Consider the following 10,218-nt stretch of genomic DNA (forward strand, 5'->3'; position numbering starts at 1 on the left):
TATAATATACTTTATGTTATTCTACCCTAAAAATAAATTTCTTCTACAATTAAACAGTAATGGCATAAAAATAAACATATAAAAATTTATTTAAATAGCTGGTGTATATTTTTTATCTTTAAAACAAGGAAAGCATTTGATGCAAAATGGTGGCAAAGGGACAGCTTAAGGAGTACTCTCTCTTGAGGGACTTCTGAGTTTATACTAAAATTTATTTTGTTTTTACCTAGAAGTATGGTAAAAAAAAGCATATAGCTCCATCTTTCATACTATTGTTACAAATGTTATCTAAAGACTACTGGATTGTGTATTCTGCAAGAGAAAGGATCGTATGTTTTACTCACCCAATGGATGTAGTATATCAAACCTGGTAAGCATTTAATATTTATTGGATATTGCAATAAGTCAATTAATGAGTCAAAAAAAAACTTTATATACTTTTTAATCTGTCATTTCTCATTGTTCTCAGTTCATCTCATTTGAAGTTTTGATTCTATGTCAAGTACAAATTAAAGTTATTAAACTGTATTTGAATAGGCCTCCCAATCTTTCTCATAACTCTTCTTCAGTGCAGTGAATATAAATATTAAAAACTGTATAAATTCATGGCTAAAAGATGAGCTTTCAGAAAGCTGTGAGTTTTCTATTAATTTTTGAGAGTTTGGTATTGAAACTTCAACTAAAAAATCTTAATATATCTACTTAAAAAAACAATTATAATATATAGTGGAATTATATGTAACCTTGTTCTGTATTTTTCAAGTCTCCTGTAATTGTGTATCATACTTTCATAATTAAAAAATAAAAATTAAAAAAGAATGCTATGAATTTAATACATGAGTTGGGCATAGTTGAACTTTTAGGTCATCTGGGATAACTCGGGTACCTTCGAGGGATTTTTGACAGTGTGTCATATCAATTTTCATAGATTTCCAGGATATGTTTATTTTCATTCTAAATGTATAAATAGACAAAACCCAGATTGTCTTTCTGTAGACTTATATGACAAGTTACTCACCCTGGATTCACTATTTACCTGGGCCAAATTTCCCTATTGAAAGCGACTTATTTCTCTGCCTTTGTTTTTTTTGATATGCCTCGATCCTTGGTTAATCTCCATAGAAAAATAAGCCTGAACTTTGATACTCATCATGGCCTCTAGTCCAGAGCATGGATGCATGCATGATTCTCTATGTCATGAATAGAACTGGAAATGAAATGAACAGATAATTGGCATGGGCTCAGAATAAGTGTGTACTAAAAAGGGCATTATTTTTCTCCCTCAAAACGTAGGAGTGTCATTCTATTCAATATTTCAGAAACTTCTTAACTATCCCACAATATTTCCATAAGTACCAGAGTTCAGGAAAAATGAACTAGAAATAAAAACAATCTGAAATAGAAGGGGAACCCACCAATTCTTTATCCTGGCAGTATTCTTGTCCCATTAACCTGTTTCAAGACTGAACATTTTTAATATATAAGTTGACTTTGTCAATTCCAACCAAGCTAAAAATCACTGGGAGTGTTGATTATAGGAAGAATGGTCAGGGACATTCTTGGAGAATTTCATGGGAATAGAAAATGACTTCATGTTCAACAAAAATAACAAAGATATGAAGAAAAACAAGATAATAGCTACCAATGAAAAGAAGTAAGTGCTTTTCATTTCTGGTGACATCAGACATAAAGTCCCTATTATTTGTGCCTCAGGTGGCAATTGATGTTAGGCAAATAGCTAACAGCTATTAGCTACTAGCTAACAGCTAGTAGAGTCAATAGCTTCTTGGAAAATGTAAATGGATTACAGCTCAGGTAAACTCAGTTCAGTTCAGTCGCTCAGTCGTGTCTGACTCTTTGTGACCCCATGAATCACAGCATGTCAGGCCTCCCTGTCCATCACCAACTCCTGGAGTTTACTCAAACCCATGTCCATCAAGTCGGTGATGCCATCCAACCATCTCATCCTCTGTCATCCCCTTCTCCTCCTGCCCCCAATCCTTCCCAGCATTAGGGTCTTTTCCAATGAGTCAACTCTTCGCATGAGGTGGCCAAAGTATTGGAATTTCAGCTTCAACATCAGTCCTTCCAATGAACACCCAGGACTGATCTCCTTTAGGATGGGCTGGTTGGATCTTCTTGCAGTCCAAGGGACTCTCAAGAGTCTTCTCCAACACCACAGTTCAAAAGCATCAATTCTTTGATGCTCAGCTTTCTTCACCATCCAACTCTCACGTCCATACATGACCACTGGAAAAACCATAGCCTTGACTAGACGGACCTTTGTTGGCAGAGTAATGTCTCTGCTTTTAAATATGCTATCTAGGTTGGTCATAACCTTCCTTCCAAGGAGTAAGCGCCTTTTAATTTCATGGCTGCAATCACCATCAGCAGTGATTTTGGAGCCCAAAAAAATAAAGTCTGACACTGTTTCCACTGTTTCCCCATCTATTTCCCATGAAGTGATGGGACCAGATGCCATGATCTTAGTATTCTGAACGTTGAGCTTTAAGCCAAATTTTTCACTCTCCTCTTTCACTTTCATCAAGAGGCTCTTTAGGTCTTCTTCACCTTCTGCCATAAGGGTGGTGTCATCTGCTTATCTGAGGTTATTGATATTTCACCAGGCAATCTTGATTCCAGCTTGTGTTTCTTCCAGCCCAGTGTTTCTCATGACGTACTCTGCATATAAGTGAAATAAGCAGGGTGACAATATACAGCCTTGACGTACTCCTTTTCCTATTTGGAACCAGTCTGTTGTTCCATGTCCAGTTCGAACTGTTGCTTCTTGACCTGCATACAGGTTTCTCAAGAGACAGGTCAGGTGGTCTGGTATTCCCATCTCTTTCAGAATTTTCCACAGTTTATTGTGTTCCACACAGTCAAAGGCTTTGGCATAGTCAATAAAGAAGAAATAGATGTTTTTCTAGAACTCTCTTGCTTTTTCGATGATCCAGCAGATGTTGGCAATTTGATCTCTGATTCCTCTGCCTTTTCTAAAACCAGCTTGGACATCTGGAAGTTCACGGTTCACGTATTGCTGAAGCCTGGCTTGGAGAATTTTGAGCATTACTTTACTAGCTTGTGAGATGAGTGCAATTGTGCGGTAGTTTGAGCATTCTTTGGCATTGCCTTGCTTTGGGATTGGAATGAAAACTGACCTTTTCCAGTCCTGTGGTCACTGCTGAGTTTTCCAGGTAAACTCAGTTGGACCCTATTCAGTTAAATGGAAAAACGGTGGTCTAAAAGGGGACACAGTTGAATTTTGTTTTATCAAAAGCTGAATTCATATAGTGGGGTCTTGAGAAAGCCAGGAGTCTGAGTCTCAAGATTCCCATGCCTGCTCAAGAAAAGGAGTAGAGAATCAGTTGTTTGGGTCAGTTGAATGACTCTTGAAAAATGAAGTTGTCCAGCAATTATCAGAACCTGGACTCCATTTATTCATTTTTCATTTAATTAGTGTTATAAAGTATGATATGCTGATTAAATTCCTTAACATATCTTAGAGGTACGATCATTTACCCAGATTACAGATAATCTCAGTAGTGACTATCCTGTTCACATTCCATGAAGCTAAACAACCTTGTGATGCCAAAGAAGATCACACAGGTTAAACATTTTTTTAATTAATTTTAATTGGAGTATAGTTGCTTTACAACGTTGTGTTATAAACTCTCCTTTTTAAGGTATAGACAGATTAGACTTTTTAAAGACCTTTCCTTTTCTCCTGTACTTTTTTTTCCAATTGATTTAACACTGGATTTTTTCCCTCTATGTTATTGGAGAAATGATAAATATTCTTTCTCTCATGGACTGAGTAACCTTCAGGGACTCTCAAACTGCTGGTCTTCCTGTCTATGTCTCTGGAAGATAGTATAATAAAACTATAAGGAATATAGGCCCAAAGACTGGCTATAAAAGCTACTGATCATAACTCTGTCACTAACTTGTGTTGTGACCTTGAACAAGTCATTTTCCTTTTCTACTGCTACTGCTGCTGCTAAGTCATCTCAGTCATGTCTGACTCTGTGCGACCCCCTAGATGGCAGCCCAGCAGGCTCCGCTGTCCCTGGGATTCTCCAGGCAAGAGTACTGGAGTGAGGTGCCATTGCCTTCTCTGTTTCCTTTTCTGGGTCATGATTTTCTCATTTGTCAAATGAAGGCACTCAATGAATAATTTGCAAGCACAATTTACAGCTTAATCATTCTTTAATTCAAAGCATTATTTGGGGTCTAGATTTCCCTAATACTTTAAGGCATTTCATTTACTCCAACAAAGATTAGACTTCCTGGATGTTAAGTACATTAGTATATTTGATGTCATGGATGTGGAAAAAGTCATTGTTAACTTTGTTAAAATTTGTGAACTTTTCCAAGTTTACTTTGGATAACTTTGAGGAATGCTGAAAGAACTTATTTGCATATCCAACCTTAGTGGCCTGAGTGATTTGAACCATGTCTCTCAGGTAGACAAATCAATTCATTCTCATAAATAGGTCATTCCCTTCTGGTTCTCTTTGGGAATAGCCTTTCTGCTTAAGAATATTTTAAGAAGGAAATGGGAGCTATTCAACACCTTGTGTCTTTCACATTCTGCCTCCTAGGTCCAATGGACCTTTAACAAGTACCCAATCTAAGAGAGAATCAGGGGGTAACTAAGGCATTTGCAAAGAGTATCCATTTTGATTCAGTAATTAGTGATTCTCAATCTTTTATTAGCCTCACTATCGCTGATTGAATGTGAATTCTTCACATATACAGTTACCTATTGGTTTTTCTTTTTTGTTCTACAGACCCTAGGATATAAAACGTAGAGCTATATGAAAGGATCCCTCAGGAAGTTTAACTCTTCTTATATTGAGGAAAATGCTTCAAAGTTGGCAAAAGACCAAATTCTAGAATCCTTTAGAATATTGTTTAAAGGAGAGAACTTACATGATATCAGACACAGCAAACTCTCAGTTCATATCTACAACTGAGTATGTTGTCAATAAATATTTTCTCTTAGTAGTAGTAGTATTATATTATTCTCCTAAATAATATCAATACCCTGGAACTGGCATTCTACTTGATGTAACCCTTGTCTCCAGACATCCTCACCAGCACTCTAAAAGTGGAACTGAACATATATGACATACTGAATATCATCTGTTTCTCCTCCATATCCACAATTCTGTACCACATGATCCAGGAGACTGGTCTGTATGAATAAATTAATGGAATAACCTGCTTTCTAACTTCCACCTGAGTTTGATCAATGGGTAATACTAACAAGAAGTCAGAGGACAAGAGTAAGGAGGCTGTTTATTGCCCTGCTCCCTCCCATTATGATTGATTAGTTGTCATCAACTAAAGGCTTCATCCCCTATCAGGCAGTTGTCTTCACACAGTTATATCTGTCCCTAGTTAGTAACCATTCCCTACTGTTGTCCATCAAGCTAGTGCTCTCTTGTTACTAACCAGAGAATACTGTACCATTCTTTCCAGTTTACTGAACCCAACCACATCTTGGTAAATAGATTCTTTGTCACATTTTTTTCAAATTATCCAGTTAAAGTGGGACATGCTTTTCCTGGCAGGACTCTACCATGCATACTGTCTGTAGGCTACCAGTTCCATAAGGAAAGGGATCTCTGTTTTGGGTTATTCATTGCTGTATAGCTAGCACCTTAGCACAGTGCCTGGCATGTATTACACATTTGGTACAACAATATTTGTTAAATGAATGACTGATCTCTAAATAAGGCTTTAGAACAGATTTTATGGAGACAAAGTCTTTCACAATTTTAGAGGCTCACTTTAAGAGAAAGAATATATAAATATTTCAGTGTTGCAGTGCTTACAAAAATATATGTCCTTATTGCTAAGGCCCCTCAAGACCTTGAGTGAGCCCTATGCAAATTAAGGGCCATGAAACTTAAGTTTATCTAGCTTTGGCCTGCCTCTTCTTGAATCTCAACTCAGAGTTGCAATCATCCAGTTGCCTTCATAGAAATGTGAAAGAACAGCATGATGTAATGGAAAGTGCATAGCATTAGGAGTCAGATACACATAGATGGGAATTCCAACTCCAATGTTTATGTTACCTTCCAACAGGCTTGGTCTACTTCATCTGTAATAGAGGGATAATATTCTTTCAGAGAATTGTTGCGAGGATTATCTGATACAACTATGCAAAGGTTCTGGCTTACAAGAAGTACTTAAAGACTAGTCAGTCTTGCCCTGAACAAGGTATTTTCCTAGCAGCCTCTGTTCAAGCCTTCCCTGGGCCTCAGTTCAGTCATTCAGTTGTGTCTGACTCTTTGTATCCCATGGACAGCAGCATGCCCGGCTTCCCTGTTCATCACCAACTCCCAGAGCTTGCTCAAACTCATGTCCATCGAGTTGGTGATGCCATCCAACCATTTCATCCTCTGTCGTCCCCTTCTCCTCTGTCTTCAGCCTTTCCCAGCATCAGGGTCTTTTTCAATGAGTCAGTTCTTCGCATCAGGTTGGCAAAGTATTGTAGCTTCAGCTTCAGCATCAGTCCTTCCAATGAATATTCAAGACTGATTTCCTTTAGAATTGACTGATTTGATCCTTAGGCCTGCTTCCTATCTATTATGATAGAATTGGATCTTCCTGGTGAGTCCTCTGAGAGTCAACATAAGCAGATGCTTCTTCAGGACCAGACTATGACCCTATTCACACTATGCTCTGGAGTCAATATTTGCACAATGGAAAGTCTAATATCTAGCACAGTTTGCCTCCAGCCAAACATATAGCCCTGTTTGCCAGGGATTCCTTCATGTCACTGGCTATAACTCTGCCAGATCTCTGAGGAGCCATTTAAATTCTCTAAGCAAATTTTTCCATTGCTTTCTCAGAGGAAAAATTCTCCCCATATTTAATTTTCTAACTGAACCTCAAAGGCATGTCAGCTGCCTTCTACATAAACACTTTATTATAGGTTTGAGCACGCTACATTTTAGAGCCCGGATTATCTTTTTTTTAATTCTATGTGCTCTGTTACTAATGCTCTCCTCTTTCAGTTACTCAAATATGGATTACACCCAAATCTTTGCTTAAACAATGCAAAATTCACGAAGATAGGGATGGTATCATTTTACTTATCACTGTATTCTCAGAATATAGTGCCTGGCATATAGCAGATACTCCATAAATATGTTTGAACTAATAAATGAATGATTGAGCATGTCATGGAGAACAGAAAGCCCGAGTATGACCTAGGGGATATGAGTTTAAGGGTAAACTAAGAAATCAAGCATTAACAATACTCTACATTGTGTATCTACAAGATATCTTATGAGACACTGAGTTATTCATTACCAGAGGTGCTAAAGTAGAAACTGGTGAACATTTTTCAAGAATTCTATAAAGAAAAATTTTGCCTTAAATTGAAGGTGGATATCGATTACCTCTAATTTCAGTACCAACTCAGAATTTATGATTTTCCCAAATTTATACTGCCTAAGTGTTAAGTAGAAGTTTGTGATAATTTAGGGGCCTATTTGACCTTGGAGTTAATTCCAGTTTCAATATACTAACTTTGGTACCTTGACCAAGTCAACTTCCCTGAGCCTTAGTCTCTGTATCTGTAGGGTGAATGTCATACTGATATTTCACAGGATTACTGTAGACAAAATATTAAATTTAAGAGACCTCAAGCACCACTCTAAACATCTATTAACTGCTCATAGGTATCTCAAATTTATGCTCTTAATAAAACTAGACTAGTTAAAGAATTCCTCAAGAATGCAATGTAAAAAAGAGGCTGGCACTGCAATTCAGAAGACCTGCTCTCTTGGTCTATCACTGGCCCTAATCACCTCTGTGACTTTCAACAAATCCATCACCTCTGATTCTTTAGTTATAACATGAAGGCTCTAAATTAAATCCTGCCTTAGATTCTCTCAAATCCTGAAGCTATGGTATGTCTTCAGAAAGCTCAGTTTACCTACAGAAATGCTCAGAGCAGTATTAGATAGAAACAACCATACTTCCTTGTTGATTTTTCTTACCCTGATGGGTAGAATCCAACTTGGTCTCACGGGTATATTATTGTGTACTTTTTGAGCTTTGTGAAATACAATAAGCCTCATGTAATTTATTAGCCATAATCAACCTATCTTTACAGAGATGAAGACATCCTCTCTAAGGCAGACCTCTTCCACAATAAATTCATTTCTTCCTGGAATGAGACTGAAGAATTAATACACTGCAGCTATTAGGGTAATATTTCAATTTTTCAAAAGGAAATGTTCTTAACATGGTCTGGTATCCCTCCTGCTGTTACACAATAGAGCCCTCCACCACATTCTATGAGCCCTCCCTATAAAGCCCACAAAACTCATTCTCTGCTAAAAGAATACTTACAAAACCCCAGTTAGGAAAAGATCATTTTAGCTTCCTGCCCAGAAACTCTACAGCACACTGGTGTGTCTTCCTAAAATTTGATTAGTTTCTTCAAATAAAAAGTCTGATACCTTTTCATTATATTCTTCTTCCATTAGGGAATAATTTTGTGAAAAAAAATAATAATATGAATAATAAAACATTAAAATGGGGTGCGCTATTCAATGGAGATAAAGAACAGGGGTCAAGAAAAGACTCTTTTGCCTCTAACTGGGAAATTAAACTGCCCTCTCAGTTTTTGTTATAAAGGAAAGAAAAAGATTTCACTCAACTGTGAAGGCAAAAGATTTGATTGATAGAGCTGTTATCCTTGGTTAGCTGCATAATGACTTACTTTAGATGGGTTGATTTTTAAGAAAAATTGATTTCAAAAATATGCCTCTGCCTCCCTGTCTTTATTTAAGTCACAGCCAACCCCCTCACCACCCCCATAGGATGTATTCATAGCACGTTCATCATTAATGAGTAGTGTTAAGTTCCAGATGATTTCAGGCCTAGATCTGCTGATGCACTGAAAGATCCTGGCTGTGTTAAGTTTTGAAATGTTCTTATCTAGAGGTTTCAATGAGAACCACATGTTTCTGTCACTTGCTCTAATTCCAGTAACTCACAAGATCTGCTACTCTGAGAATTCTCAGGAACTCTCTACAGACCCAAGTTACCCTGGCTCGAAGGATGAGTTTGGAGACGACTGGAGCTTAAGTCCAAAAAGCACAGGAATATTGTGAACTAAAGAAAGAGCAGAGAGAGGGTCACAGTATAGACACCACACTGAAAAAGTTCCCAGGAAAACAACCTCAAGGTGGAAATCAGAACAGTGGGTTTCAAAACCAGGGAATACTAACTTCAGCGCCCTGTAAAAACTGGGGCTGTTTCACATTACTTCAATATCACATCTACATTTTAAGGAGTAATTATTAACTCTACTTATAATGAGGGCATTGAAGCTCTGAAAAATTACATGACGATCTTAAGGTCTCAAAATTATGGTAGAGTTGTAATTTGAAGTCATATCTCCAGAGTCTAACTGCCTCTCAGAACCAAAAGAACAGAATTAAAATCCCTCTTTGACCAAGATTAAAACTACTAATCATTAAAGTAAAAGTATTTTCTAATTACTATGATCTCATTTTTTCTGAGGACCATGGTTGTCCATAGCTTTCAGGATAGAGTTCAATGTTCTTACCATAACCCATAAAACTCACAAGGTTCTCCACCACCTTTCTTCCTAGCCATTTGCTTCCTCTCGTCTTAACCCCTGGAAGAATATCTTACTCTACAGCACTGCCCTCCACTCATGACAGTAATTGCAATTTCCCAGTACATGTCACTCCTCCACTCAGGGGGGCTTCTCCCCCTTATTTATCCAGTTAACTCAAATATGTCTTTAAAAATCAACTCTACAGTCTCCTCTGATGTTAGTCTTTCCTGATGCTGGGAAAGATTGAAGGCAGGAGGAGAAGGGGATAACAGAGGATGAGATAGCTGGATGGCATCACCAACTCAACGGACATGAGTTTGAGCAAACTCCGGGAGATAGTGAAGGACAGGGAAGCCTGGCGTGCTGCAGTCCAACGGGCCACAAAGAGTTGGACACGATTTAGCGACTGAACAACATGGTCTCTCCTCTTCTGAAAAGCATATTTTAATCCCAGCTTAATTTAGATGCCTCTCTTCTGTGTCTCTAAACACACCATGGGAGCCGTATTTCTAGCATTTCTCCATAATAACCCATTGACTTGCTTTTTCTCCTTTATCAGATTCAGGACTCCCTAAGAACAAACTATGTTGAATTTATCATGT

Source organism: Giraffa tippelskirchi, chromosome 5, assembly GCF_054371585.1.
Source record: "Giraffa tippelskirchi isolate mGirTip1 chromosome 5, T2T-mGirTip1v1.2.pri, whole genome shotgun sequence".
NCBI lineage: Eukaryota > Metazoa > Chordata > Mammalia > Artiodactyla > Giraffidae > Giraffa > Giraffa tippelskirchi.